This window comes from Malania oleifera, chromosome 1 (genome assembly GCF_029873635.1).
Source record: "Malania oleifera isolate guangnan ecotype guangnan chromosome 1, ASM2987363v1, whole genome shotgun sequence".
In the NCBI taxonomy this organism is placed as follows: Eukaryota; Viridiplantae; Streptophyta; class Magnoliopsida; order Santalales; family Ximeniaceae; genus Malania; species Malania oleifera.
Window position 1 is genome coordinate 54,505,830 of NC_080417.1, and position 15,278 is coordinate 54,521,107.

Genomic DNA, 15,278 nt, shown 5'->3' on the forward strand with positions numbered 1-15,278 from the left:
CTTTTCTAAACAGGTAGAGTTTTCAAGTTCAGTTTCATGGGTTTCCTCCCAAAAGAAGCCAAATCATTCAAAGTTCAAGATATTTTATCAAAACCAACCATGAAGGGAAAAAAAAAAAAGGGGAAAACAAAAAAAAAACTAAACAAGATAAAAAAATAAAATAAAATGGAAGAAGATGAAATTTCCTTAGGTAGAAAGGTCGACCCAAAAGTTCGAGATTGTGTAACAATATATATATACAAGAGGGCAGTCGGAGGATGTGGTGTGGATTTTACCATGAAGAAGTGACGAGAATGGTATATTCCCAAGAGCGGGGTTAATTGGGTATTAAAGAAAATATTTCTAGGTTAAGTGTGTTCAATTTTAAACCACAACAAGTATTACAAAACCTCGGGTCTTTCTATGCAAACACCAATACCACAAATATTTAAAGCATGTATGTAAATCAATCAAGATAATAAATAATTAAACATACGTGTGCATAAATTAAATAGATAAGAGATAGAAATAGCAGAACCAATATCTGTTATTAAGGTTCGATCAATCCTGCCTATGTCTCCGTCTCAAGCCAATCCTCTTGAGGATTCAACTACCTTGCTCACTTAATCAGATGGAGCAATATCGTTTACAAACCTCCTTACAGGGTGAAGTCTCCCTAACTCACTTAACTAGGCAGAGCCAAACCGGCTCTCCTTATAGGGCAGCGTCTCCCTAACTCACTTATCGGGTGGAACCAGGCTGGTTCTCCTTACAGGGCAGAGTCTCCCTAACTCACTTACCGGGTGGAGCCAAATTGGTTCTCCTTATAAGGCGAAGTCTCTCTAGCTCACTTACTTGGTGGAGCCAAACCAGTTCTCCTTACAGGACGAAGTCTCCCTAACTCACTTACAGGGTGGAGCCAAACCAGTTCATAAATTTTTTTTTACCAAGTAAGATGTTTCTTAAAATAAGCAGATTTGTACACATTGAAAGCTAAATGCACTCATATATGATTTATGAAATGAAGCTCATTAGAGTAATGAATTATCTCTCAAAATAATTTTCAAGTGAAAACGGAGAGTTTGGAAAATAATTTTTCTCTTTAAATATGATCTTTTGAAATTTAATGCTAAAGGCTTCAAAGCAAAATATATGAAGGTGAATACATGCTCAAGCCATTATCAAGAAGCTTTTCAAGCACAACATATATATCAATAAATAAATATATATATATATATATATATATATATATATATATATATATATATATATATATATGCTCAAAGTCTTCCTTGAGAACCCAAAGTTTTTCTCCATAAATATATTTCTAGATAAGTAGGAGAAACTTGGGTTTTCTTTCTCAAATGATTGACCTTTATAAAAAACAAAAGGAGAAGCCTCTCAAGCATGTACATATGAAATTGATATATGCTTAAGGCTCTCTCTTGTATAACTCAATGAAATTCTCCAACAAATATATTTTAAGATAAGAGTAGGAGAATATTAGGGTTTTCTTTAAAACAATTGACCTTTGTAAAATTAAATGCAAGAAGGCATTCAAGCAAAATATATGAGAAAGAATATTAGCTTAAGTCTTCAAGACATTTTTCAAAAGAAATTTCTCAAAAAAGAATTTTTCCAAATAAAAGAGTATAAGAGAAATTTCATCTTTGAAAATATAAAAATAAAAAGGGCTTCAAGCAATATACATATTGAAGATGGTATATGCTCAAGCCTCTTCAAATTAAAACCCCCAAAATATTTTTCTCCAAAAATATTTTCAAAAAGAGTCAGAGAAATAGAAATTTAAAGCACAAATGGGGTATAAAAATATATGGAAATCAAACGATATGAGCAAGTATGCTCCCAATAATTTTCCCAACCTTCTCCAAGTGTTTTGGGTACATATTTATAGGTGAAAACCAATTTTGACCATTAACTACCTGTTGGACATTTTTAATATTATTTTATTTCAAAAATCTGACCATTTTATGCTCTGAATTTCAAAATCTTAAGAGGTCTGGTTGACTGGCCCTTAGGCAATTTTCCATTTCAGCGAGAAATGGCATGCCGGGCTCAAGACCCTGTCGGTGAGATGAACAGTTCGGGTTGACTGGACTTCAAGCGTTATAGATGCACCGGTCTGCTGGGCCTTCATATTTTGGCCAATTTGAACTGGCCAATCGACTAATGCTAATAAGGTCTTAAAATACTGGTCGATCGGGCAATACAAATTCACCCATATACACTCATCAGTTGATTGGGCTTAGAAAGCTTTCGAGAGGCCGGTCAACTGAGCCCTTTGGAAAATGTTTTGTTTTTTACTTCTTTTCAAGTTCAAAACCCATTTCAAAACCTTTGTATATGTTAAAAATTTTATGAAAAAGGTTTTTCAAATTACTTGGAGATTCCTAAGGTCAATTTAAGGTCATTTTTTGAACTTCAATTTAATTCATATGATATGTATGCACATACAACCCTAAATTACTATTACAACCCAAAAAAAAAAATAAAGTCTTCAAGCTTGCTTTCCTGATTTCCCATGGAATATGTTGATTGGTGTGAGCTTTAAGTCATTTTAGGGCTTCCATTATGCTTCCATCATTTGTGCTTTTAAAAACATAAACCTGTTCACACTTAATGCACAAATGAGATGTTGTTGTTTATCATAATCAAAACATGGATAGGACTCAAAAAGTCAACAAGAAGATCCCAACGACAATCGATGTTCAAGGAGGACTAGAGGTCATGACCATGCTGGACCATCATAATAAATGCAAAATATGTACTTAATGTGTGTATATATTATAAATATTTTTTTTAAGTGTTTTACCGTTAAGATTTTAATCCTTTAAAATTTGTGAGTTGTACTTGAATTCAGCTTGTTAATTATTTTATTATACATTAATTCATCTTGAAATCAATGCTTGTCTTGCAAAGTCCTATATTTCATGATAGTGAAAAATCCCCCTGATAATTGAAGAAATAAAGCCATAGAAAAAATTATTATACATTATTATTGTTTTATTCCTAATACAAGTATAAAAGAAGAAAAAACGTTAATGTATACATACATAATAATCTACTCTTGGGTCACTAAGTCCCACATGGTCGCAGTCTCCTTTATCTCGGTGGCTATTATCTTTGTTCTTGTGGCTGTTGACGTTGTCATCTCCGATGTTCATCTACCCCTTATACACCCTCATTAACTTCTATTGTTGGTGGGATATGTTGCTCTAATCCAGCATCGTCTGACCCCCCGCCCCCATCAACTAAAAGATCAAATAGGATCAGTGATGAACTCCAAAATTGGTGGTATTGCTACTGTTCTCAATACATTGGGGTGGGTCACTCTGTGTGGATTCTGATGCTTCCAGCTGATATGGTGTACTACTAGATGCCCTGTACTAATGTTAATTCCCCTCAAAAGGCATATGGGAAAAATAAGCCCCTACGTGCCTGGTGGTGATCTATGCCAATGTGTACTACTGTGTCGATGCTCCCCAACAACCTTGCATCCATTAGGATGGTTGGGTATGTGCCCCCTTAAACTCAAACATGACCCCCCCGAAGGCTCCGGCACGATCCAACATGACGTCTGCTATGCAACACCTACTCATCAGCTACAACATCATCTATCATCTTATTTGGCACCTTATGTGTCAGCATAGGGAGACCTATGAATTAATTGATGAGCTTGATCAATCACAAACTGCATACACACCTATGCAATCGATCTTACAAGACATGTCGAAACACAGTGAGATAAGTGGATGTTCCCCCTCATGTGCTCTTGCGAAAAAATGTTTTGAAAGTGCATATAAGTTATTAATAAATCACATGTCTATTCCTTACATGCGTTGAGTAATTTATTCACTCACCACTATCATGTGTAAACTGGTAGTTCTGCTTTCGAAGTGAATCGTGATGGACTAGTGCCAGTCATTATATCCATCTTGCGCCCGTAGAGGTTTATGCCTACGGAGTGGAAGCTCCCTAAGTATATGGAATACATGGTCTATTCAACGTTGTCACATATAGAGGGTATGCTCGTACTTAGTGAACTAGTTGGTTTGCTGACTTCCGCGCTAGTCACACTCGTTTAGATCCGAAAAATGACCGTTGGGGTCATACCCTGTTTGAGCTGAATGAGGGATCTACTACCTTAGCCTGAACTGCCATAGTACACAGTTCGGAAAGTACCAGTCCATGATCTAAAAGCATATCATAGGAGAGTACGAACAAAACTTGTACACCTGCAAGGCATAAAAGCAGTAGATTAGCGTACACATCTACTATGTATAACATCCATATAATTAAACTCCTAACAAATAATTTATGTAAGAAAATTACTGCAAATGGTAAATGTTCCATATCCATATTTAATGATTCAAATGAAAAAAAATATCGTATTACCTAGTCCTCACGCATTATATCAATGTCATATCAATATGGCGAAAGAGTATATTGAGGGACGTGTGAGGCATGAAATGAAGTTCGCCATATACAATATCTTATATTCATATAACGTTACACTTAAATATTTTAAATTTATTTAAACTAAAATAGCTGTCACAATGTCTCGAGAGCAAGGGTGCCCTAGGGATGATGAATAAAAAATGATGATTTTGAATTTTTGGGAAAAATTTGATGTTTGGAATTGCCACTAACCTTTTTCTTGGTGTGGTTAAAACACCTCATTACTACTCAATTAAGAATAGAATCGGTCTGCGTATACTAGAATCAGGGTTGGGAGTTCGGTTATGCGAGGGGAAGGTACTAGCACCCCCTACACACCCGTTTTGCCAACGGTGCATAATTAATTAAAAATTATCTCAAATTAATTTCAATAGCCTTTTATTTTACTCCCCTTTTAAATTAACAAAGTGCCTAAGTACATATAGTTAAGTAAGCCACCCAAATATTCACATTTTACAAATTATATCTAAAATAGGATATCCTTCAAAGCTAAGACATGTGAGGCTTGAAAAGCCAATTGCTCTTTTATGAAATCATAGGGACACCCTTTCTAAAAATCAAGAAAATATTTTAAGAAAATAGCTCTCTAATTTATTTCAAAATTTTATAGAATTTTTCAAAACATTTTACAATATTTTCAAAATTTTTGGGAGGTTTTTAGAGCCCCTTTTCCATTTTTCCAAGTAAAAAAAAGCATTTAAAGCAATTTCCTAACCTTAACAATATCTTTCAATTTTTTTTCTTTCTGATTTTTCCTCATTTTTTGTGATTTGTTCCTATTTTTCCCAAATTTTAAATCAAATTGATAATATAATAAAAAATTAATTAAGAAAATAAAGAAAATCGATTTGAACCGATTCAACAAGATCAACTAGTTCAGGGGAACCAAGCCGGGCCAACGAATGAGGCCACATGTCGTCTCTAGGTGAGAACACGTGCCCTACAAATATATATATGTCAGTATTTAATTAACTGCATGAGAGTGAAGTCAGGGTGACATTAATTAGCCACATTTTGGCCACCGATTGAAGCAATCTAAGATGACACAGATTGATTACATGGCTTAATCTGGGCCATCATGAAGAAACACAAATCGGACAGCTAGGGGGAGTCCACATTATGCATTGAGTGTATGGAGGATATTGGGCCACGTGTCGTCCATCGGTGGCCTCAAAACCGGTCTTATAAAAAGTAAAAGTTTCCTTTTTTTTTTTTGCCTTTTTTCTCTTTATTTCTCTCTCTTCTCTTGGGAATCCTTTCTATTCTCTTTCCTTCTTCCTCTTGAATGCCCAAAAACCCTAGCCTTCTAGATCCCTCTCTTCTCCTTTTGAAAAATCCTAGTCCTCTCTAAATCTCTCTCTCCTTACTCCCTGTTCTCTAGTTAAGTGGGCTAGGTTCAGTAGGTTTGGTTTGGGTTATTTTGTTCAATTCAGGTTCTGGTTCAATAGGGCTAGGCTCAGTAGGTTTTGTTCATTGGGCTAGGATCAGTTCTAGCGTGCTAGGTTTAGGTTCAGTTCAGGTTCAGTTTCAAGTTTGAATCCAAGTTTGGGTTTAGGTTCGTGTATTCTTTAGAAAGAGTATTCTAAACACAATTTCACCCACAGTTCAATATTATATACTACGAACAAGGAAGGAAAAGCCCATAGTTACCTATTGTCTTCCTCTACTCTAGCCTTCTTATCCTGCTCATGAGTCTATTAGGTGTCTGTTTGAAGTGACTATTTGGGATGTTGGTATTGAATGGATGCAGTAAGGAGTGTGTTCTTCCGGATGATGGTAGTTTGGCACCAATGAGTGTGCCTTTTGAGGGGATGGCTCCAACTTTCAAGAGCCCTTAGGGATTGCTACTACTTTGTGATTTTCTTCAGAACCTTCTCTTATTACCTCTGAAATCTCTATCAGTCTACTCCTTTCTTAGCATGTGTCTGTCATTCCTCTCTTCTTTTCTAATGTGTGTGTCTTCCCTCTCTCGTTTTCCAATGTGTTAGCTTTGGTGCAATCCCAAAAGGAGGTGGTGAATTGGAGATCTAAAAATTTATCCCTAGGTCAACCAATCTAGCAGAAGTATTACGCAACCTAGGGTTTGTTTATGCAGTCATAAATAAAACATACACGTGCGATAAATAAATTTGTGGAAATGTAAATTGCACACACGATATGTTATTGACGTTCGGCCAAAGTGCCTACGTCCCCACCTTGGCTCACCAACATAAGGATTCCACTATAAGGCTCACTTCAAAAGTGGAGCAGCACCGTATACAACCAGGTCAATTAATGAGGCTGACCTCAAACTACAACCGCACCTTACCAGGATGGTGCACTTAACTTTCCTAATTGAGTCTAAGCCAATCAGGGACTGTTCAACAGGGCTAGTCTCCCTCTTCAGGCCCACGCCTATAATACAACGAATATTCAATTCAAATTTTTGCGTACACGAAAATAAGCTTCTTAACAAGAAGATATGTACCACAATACAGTTCAAATAATAATGCAAGCACAGATGATAGTAAATATGCTCAGTGCTTAATATTGTGCTAAACACTCAATCTAATGTAAATCTATATATAGTTAAGATCTAGAGTATATTTCCAAGCAAACTTTGAAACAAATAATCAATGTAAATCAATCAGCACAAGTTTCAAAGAGTTTCAACAATGATATTCAAAATATCTCATATAAGATTTTAAAAGGAATAACTTAAGAGATATTTGAAACTGTGTAAGCTTGTGTAAAAAATATTTTGCAAATCAAAATCCACAAGCTTGATGGGTCTTGCAATCAAGATGCAAAGACTCACTAGCTACAAGGGTATTCCAACTCAAAGATTTATTATTTAAATCGGGGGGAAAACCCTAGCAAGAGCTCTCTAAAAAATAATCAATCAACATTGAGTATGAAGAGTCTTAGCTACTAAAATCACTCAAGAACACTCTTAGAGACTTGATCTATCAAGGGAATGAATAGCAAACTAGAGAGTGTATGAGCTTAGTATAGAATAAATGAGCACTTGAGATTTGAGAGGATTTTTGGCTAATTGAATTTGCTAATCTCCCTTAATCTTTGCAAATGAAGCCTTATATATAGACTTGGCCAATTTTAGGACCGTTGGGGACACATACGGAAATATTAAAAATGCTTTAAAAGATTTTAAGTAAATTAACCCTGTTTAACCCCATTAAACCTTGATAAAAATTTAGGCAACCTGAGAGGTTTAGTCGACCGTACTTGAGGTTCGGTCAACCCAATTGCCAGGTTCGTTCGACCAAGGCATTTTTGAACTGTAGGTTCGGTTGACTAGACTTGAGGAGATTTCAGAACCTCCGAAGTTTGGTCGACTATACTGAGTTTGGTTGACCGTACTTGGGTGTTTGGTCGAGCAGCCAAATTTTCTTCTAAACGTTCGGTCGACCAAGCGGTTGGGATCTCCCCATGTGTCTGTTCGATCGACCAGGGCATTGTTGCACAATTTATGGTCGGTCGACTAAAGGGTCAAAATGTTGACCTTGGGAAGGTTTGGTCAACCGAAGTGCGCTGAGTGTTGGGGTTTGCTCGATTGAACATGCCAACCTTGTGCATTTTAGTCCAGATTTACATTAAAAGTTTCCTCTTATAGCATATATGATAATAGGGACTTTTCTAAGTGCTAGTGCAAGGAATTAGAATCTTTTCTAAGGTCTTTTTACTTATGCTAGAAAATTTGGCATCGGTCCACCCCTAAGGTCCATCTATGGTCTTGAGCATATATTCCTATCATGCATGGGATGCAGTTATTACAAACCATATTATATTACAGACCAATTAAAAAATAAATGCAAATACAATATCAAATAGGTTTTCATTCTTTCATTTCTTCAGATGCCATATATGAAGCTTGATCTTCATAGTCCATATAGCTTGCATGAGTTCCTACCATCAGTGCATGCAAGGATAAACTTGTTCAAAAAGCTCAGTGCATAGGTGAGACACATTGGTTTTTTCATAGTCAAAATGGGATCAGACTCATAGAGTCAACACAATGTGTGTGTCCTCCCTCTTTCCTTTGCCAATGTGTGCGTCCTCCCTCTCTCTTTCGCCAATAAGTGTGTTTGCTCTATGCAAAGCTCCTCTATTTATAGGGTTGGTCCTAGGTCCACTTAGGCAAGGTCAAGTCCGTCATTTCTTCTATCTTTCCTTCTAAGCAGCAATCTGATTGCTAGCTTTACCTCCTATAGTGATGTGTTCCCCAATTATTGTGATTTGGCCGATTCTCCAATCAATGGAGATTCTAGCTGCGAATCTAAGGAGGGAACATTTCAAATTCTGCTTGATTTTTTCAATATTCCTTTGAAGATTATTTCCAAATTGGCTTACAGTCGAGGAATCTCTATGCACATGATTGGGATTTTTTAATTTTTCATTTAACAACTTTTGATTTACTCACCTTTTTTTCCAAATTGGTGGATAGGGATCCCGAGAATGCTTTAGAGCATTCTAGTGCAAGGGTGCCAATTGAAGATTTTGATTTTTCTGTATTTCCCAATGTATTTTCTTGTATTGTATTTCCCTATGTTTTCTGTATTTTCATGTATCTCATGACTTGGGAACATGTCCCTTAATAAAATGTTTATTTTGCATGCCTGAGACTTTATCCACATATGAAAACAAATGGGAGTTAAAAACTGAGAGTTCACTTAAAAAAATTTCAATTAATCCACAATTTGAAAAGAATGAATTTACAAAAATCCATGACACCAATTAAATTCCCATGACATAGTTTTTAAATAACCGATTAACATGACTAGGTGATCCAATCAATAATGACCTTATTGAGATGAATACTAATTCGGAATGGTCATAAATAATTAAAAATTTAATCTGAATGAACGGCCCCTCCTGACTTACTCTAAAAATGAGCAGCTCAGAAATTATCCTAAGTATAGGAGTTCAGTCGTGTAATACTTAGCCCAAATGCCAGATCGTCTCCTCAGAGAATGCATTTTAATTCCAAACTCGTGTAATTCCAAAAAAAAGTAAGAAAAGAAAAATTTATTGAACATAGTTGAGATTCAGTTTCCTGAGATTTTTGAGATTTTTCCAATAGAATTTAAATTATAACTAAAAATTAAATATGTATAAAATAACTTAAATAAATATCAGATTCAATGCTAGAATAATGAAAGAACTAAGCCCTGCTACCATTCAACTAAATAAAAATATTAACTTTAAACGTAAACCCAAGCAAGAATACACTCTAAATAAAAACACCAACTTTAATAATAAAAAAATTTAAAGAAAATAATTAAATCCCTATAAAAACTATAAATAAGAAGACAAATTGAAATTAACAATAATAATGCTAAAAAAAGAATTTAAATGCAAGAGAGAGAGAGATATTTTAAAAAAAATTTCTCTAGTAAAATGAAAGTTCTTAAATTAAACAAACTATTTTTAAAAAAAAAATTAATCCAAGCTTTAATAAATTTAAAACTTAACAATATAATTAATTTTAACAAAATTGAATTCAAAGAAAGAGAGAGATGGGGGAGTAAGGGATAAGAGAGAGAGAGAAAGAAAGAAAAAAATGGCTGGCCATAGAGAGAGGAGTTCCACGCAGCTATTGCCTCCTGTTGTCCTTTCAAAAAAATACAACCCTAATATATAAGCTAAAAGTAAGCCTCCTCCCCTCTTTTTAACTTTTCAACATCCAAATTTATGAGAAAAACAACTCTCATCCCCTTTCTACAATTCGCCTAGCAAGTGAAGACCTAAAACCAGTGCCTCACACACTTGCATGGCCGGGTCACATCAAGATCCGACCCACTTCATTTTTTTTTTTTCTTTTCTTGCTTCTTCTTTTCTTCTCTTTTATTTCTTAGAGCACAAGTATGATTTAGGCCATAATAAAGATAGTATCACTCAAAGCTAAAAATATCAAAGTTGTAGAGCTCTTTCTCAGCTTTCCCCAAAATTTTGAATCGTCCTGATCGAAGCTTGGACGGGAAAGTTGCCCAGATTGCAGAGTAATGTTGAAATAGTCCATAAAAACTGCGTATGGTAACTTTAAGTTTGATTTTGACCTTGATGCAGCCAGTATTTTTCAAAATGTAAAACATGAAAATTGTAGAGCGTTTTTGTATCTTTTTACAGCATCTTCATTCACCTGAATCAAAGGTCGAATGAGAAAGTTACGCATAGATTACGAAGAACCATAAATTTTTAGCTTCCAATAGTTGCTCTGTAATAAAAATATCAAAAAATTATAAATTACTTAATAAAACCCAAATATTATAAATAGAACACGATGTTAAAATATTGAGAGTAATTATGAATTTTATTAAAAATATAATTCGCAATGCATGAATTAAAATCCCAAATTGCGCAATTTAAGCGCGTAATCATAGCTCCCAACTAAATTTTTGCTAATCCCTTGCAAAAAAAAAAAAAAACTAAGAAAATTACCAAATCCTATCTACCTCATCTTTCGTGGGAAACATGGTTGCATTTACCAAATGCAACAAGACTTTAAACCCCTAGGTCGATCCTAGTGGACGAGTTGAAGTCTCATGAGGGTTTCTAGGGTGACACCCACAAACACCAATTACAATGAATATTAAATGACTATACATGCAACACAAATATACCATTTCATATACATGAATATCACCAGATTACACACAAGCTCATACACAATCCACGCAATTCTGAAGCAAGTCATTCATGCAAGTTTCATCATTATATAGTCGTCAAAAATAATATACTCACATAAAGTTAACTAGTAATTACAATTCATAGTTAATGTAGCCATATAAATTTTAGTATAAATAGGTGAAATCTTGAGGCATGTGTAATGTGTAAGACCCGTTACACCCAGGGTATCCATGGACACCTATAGAACAGTCGTTTTGACTCGGCCTAACAGGTATACCCTTAAAAACACTCAAAAAGGATGGGTTCACTTGTCATATGTGAGGAGGAATGTTGCGATCAAACATCCCACATATTGCAAGGGACAAATGCTAAATGTATGGAGTAGACTATTCTGAAAAGGATCCAGCCTATTTGTCAGGTGTCGGGTCCTTCACCCTAGCATCTTCTCACCTACTCGCCATATCCAACCAAGACTACCCTAAATCAACTTATTCATAAACTTGGCATGAATACATTTGAAGTATTGAGCGATTGAAGAGTCTTCATATGTGGAGAACATGTGTCATGTCCCTAACTCTTTGTGGTATTTGTCTGGAGCAAGTATTAACTTTTCATTTCATGTGCATTTCTATTTTTCTTATTCTTTTTTCTGCTTATTCTTCAATTTTTGTCTTTTCATCATCAATTAGGACAATCATTATACTTCTTTTATTGTCTTCATATCACCCATGTGAATTAAGCTTGAATAGTAGGCTGTGAACTAAGTCTATTTCTAGGGGTGGCTTAGCCTTCACATCTTGAGTAGGCTATAAGACCTAGGTTTCTATCTCCTCACTAGATGCCACCTCTAGGCTAGCAAGTCAGAAACCAAGACTACAAAGAGTATCCAGAAAGAAAAAAAAAGGGGAATTTAAGTTTCATGAACTCTGAGTTGATGTCAAAAACTCAAAAGAATGTTAAATAGCCCAAGGATCACTCATAAGATGTCATAGTTGCCACGAGTGTTCTCTAAGTGCTTACAACGAACCCTAAGTGTAATGAATCACGTGAATGTGTCTATTTAGTCTCATGAGATTCCATGTAAATACAAAAGTTTATATAGCCAAATTAATGCAAATGAACTACCAGTCAACCTACATAGAGTTAAATTCCTAGATTAGCCATATAAAGAGAAACTACACATAAATAACCCACTATACATCTTAAGTGTGTAACTCATAGGTTATAGGCAAGTATGTAAAGGGGATAAGTCAGTGTTAATCATCGCCTAATCATCCATATTCAAATTTTTTCTCAATGATTTCTCATCCCCCCCCTCCCCGCCGCCCAACTAAAGTGGAACATTGTCATCAATGTGAAAGCATAAGGGAAATAGAAAAGATGTGCATGGGGGAAGTGGAGCGTACTTGGGTGGAGAAGTAAGGGGAAATAAAAACTAAAATTATAGAAAAAATGTACCTAAAAATAAACTAAAAATAAAGTAAGGTAAAACAAAATGAAAAGAAAGGAAAGAAAAACATCATAGTCTGTTTGGCGAAGGCTCTAGAGGAATTTCATCTAGTGGGTGTAGTTTTATAAATTAAACTAGCGGGTCTCCAAATTTGAGCCACCACAATGAATCAGTCTTAATACCTGCACGAAAGTTAGCCTCAAATGAATTAATGCTCTTCAAAATACTAGACAATACATATGCAGATTGACTTTCTTGTTTTAATAAGAAAGGATCTTTCTTCCGTATGTTTTCCAAGAAATTTACTTCTTTACAAACTAGTTTTTGAGGAAAAGTTGTCGAAACAGTTACCTTTAGTTCTTCAGAAGCATCAACATTAAAATTTTTACCTGGTTCCTTGAAAACTGAACTCTCATAATTCTGCTCAACTTCTTCATATGATGCACGAATTACCTTACTATTGTAGAGATTTGCTTTGACATTGCAATCCTTGACACTTACTACAATAGGTAATGACGGTTCCTTGGCTATCTCTTGCACTTGCATATTTGGTTAGGATAACGGCTCCACGTTAACTGACTTCTTCAATTATGGACTTGCCTCCTCTGATTTTTCTTTGATCTTATCTATCTCAGTTGTAACTTCAGGTGTTGAGACAACTATTGGTATGTCAATGAGTATCTCAGATTGGGGAACTTCATTTACACTTCTCGAAGTAAGAACGACCTCCACTGTCTTAAGAGAAGCATTATGTATTTGTTGTTGTTGGTGTTGGTATTCTTGAGGATTAGGTTGATATTCTACCAAAAATTCCCCTTTTTTCTAAGATATCCAACTGCGTGCTCATCGTATTAATGGTGTCCCACAATTCATGTATGGCTTGAGCTTACTAATTGTTAGTTGTGAGAATTTGCATGAAGTGCTGGAAAGCATCCTCAAGAGACTTCTCCGGTGGAGCAGGTACTGCATTAGATTGAAATCCTGATGGTGCACAGTTTTGAGGGATCTTTTGTGGTTGATACTAAGGCAAAAAAGTGTCTGGATAATATCACTACAAAAAACTAGGGTATTAGTGAAGGATCAAATCCATCACTAATACTTATAAATTCGTCACTAATAGTATTAGTGATGAATTTATGAGTATTAGTCACGATTTTAAAATAGTTGCTATATCTACCGTTTCTACTAACTTTTAGTGACGAATTCAAAATTTCTTCACTAATAATGGAGTATTAGTAACGGATTATAACCGTCACTCAAACCCTAATACCATCACTATAAATTCTAGATCAGCTCAGCTCAAATTCGTCACAAATAGTAGGGTATTAGTGAAGGATTCAAATTCAAATTCGTCACTAATAACCTACTATTAGTGACGAATGTGAATCCTTCATTAATAATAAGAAAAATTAAAAACCTTTAATATTATTTTCTTTATAATGAGCAACCACAATAAATATCTATTATTACATTTTCGCATACATAACTTGAGACCATAATTACTACAAAATTCGCAAATCATTCAAAATTTCGAATTCAAATACAAATTCAATTAAAATAAAGAAATAACATTTATTCAGATAACAAAAAAAATTTCAAAATATTCAAAATTCAAATACAAATACTAGTACAAATTCAAATTAAAATAAAAAAATTCCATTTGTTCGAATAATAATAAAAATTACAAAGAAATAATCAAAAGTTGTATTCGACTACTGTAGTGCATGCATGCATGACATTATGCTGATGTTATATATGACAGCCGCGAGCCCTACAAATTGAGAGCCATTAAAAAAAAATTAGTATACAAATGGAGAGTGGGCGCTCAGTATAATCAGGAAAAATAATTATATGATATAAAAAATTCGCAAAGATTTCATAATCATTTATATTACACAATTTGTATGGTAGTAGTATCAATAATGAAAAAAATAATGTCAGTATTTAAAGCTAAACACTAAGTTCACATATTTCCATTGAGTTGCACACTTCAAAGGTAGCCTATAAAGTCGAAGGGATGAAAGGGTCTTTGAATAAACATGAGAAGATACACACACAACTGTACTTACAACTACTTATATATATTATGTGTAATTACATTTAAATTTTTTGAAAGATAAAACCGAGTGAATTCATTAATAAAAAAAGCTCAAGTCAGAGGCCTGAGGACACAAAAGTGCAAGAAGACCCAAAACAAGAAACCAACAAGGCAATTAAAACAGTGAGCAGCCAACAAATCAATAAAAAAACTGAAGAAAACACCAATAATAGAAAATGCCAAAGCAGCTGAATCAGCCACCGAAAATTTGATACCGTTCATTAACCATACGTGTAATTATTATCTTAAGATTGAGACACCTTTAGTTATGGAGGTTAGTTTATCTTCTTCTTTTTTTTATGATAGTGCTTAAAATCTTTTAGGCATGTTTAGTCATGAAAATTATTTTATAATTTTTTTCTATGATGGTGTTTAAAAATTTTCAAATAGTTGATTAATTTTTTAGAAAATGAGGTTAGTCTGTTCTTCTACCCTAATCTCCAATTAAAATATGTTTATGTCTAATATTTGAGTCGTCTGTTGCCCTTTTGATGGGCTTAGGTGCTTACGAGCAGGTAACATGGATCCTTATGTCATCCTTCTTTGCTGTACTCAAAAGAAGAAAAGCAGCATTGGATCAGGTGGGTCTTCAATCAGTTTGAATTTATGCCTGAGAAATTATAGAAGGAAAGTGAAAACAATTTT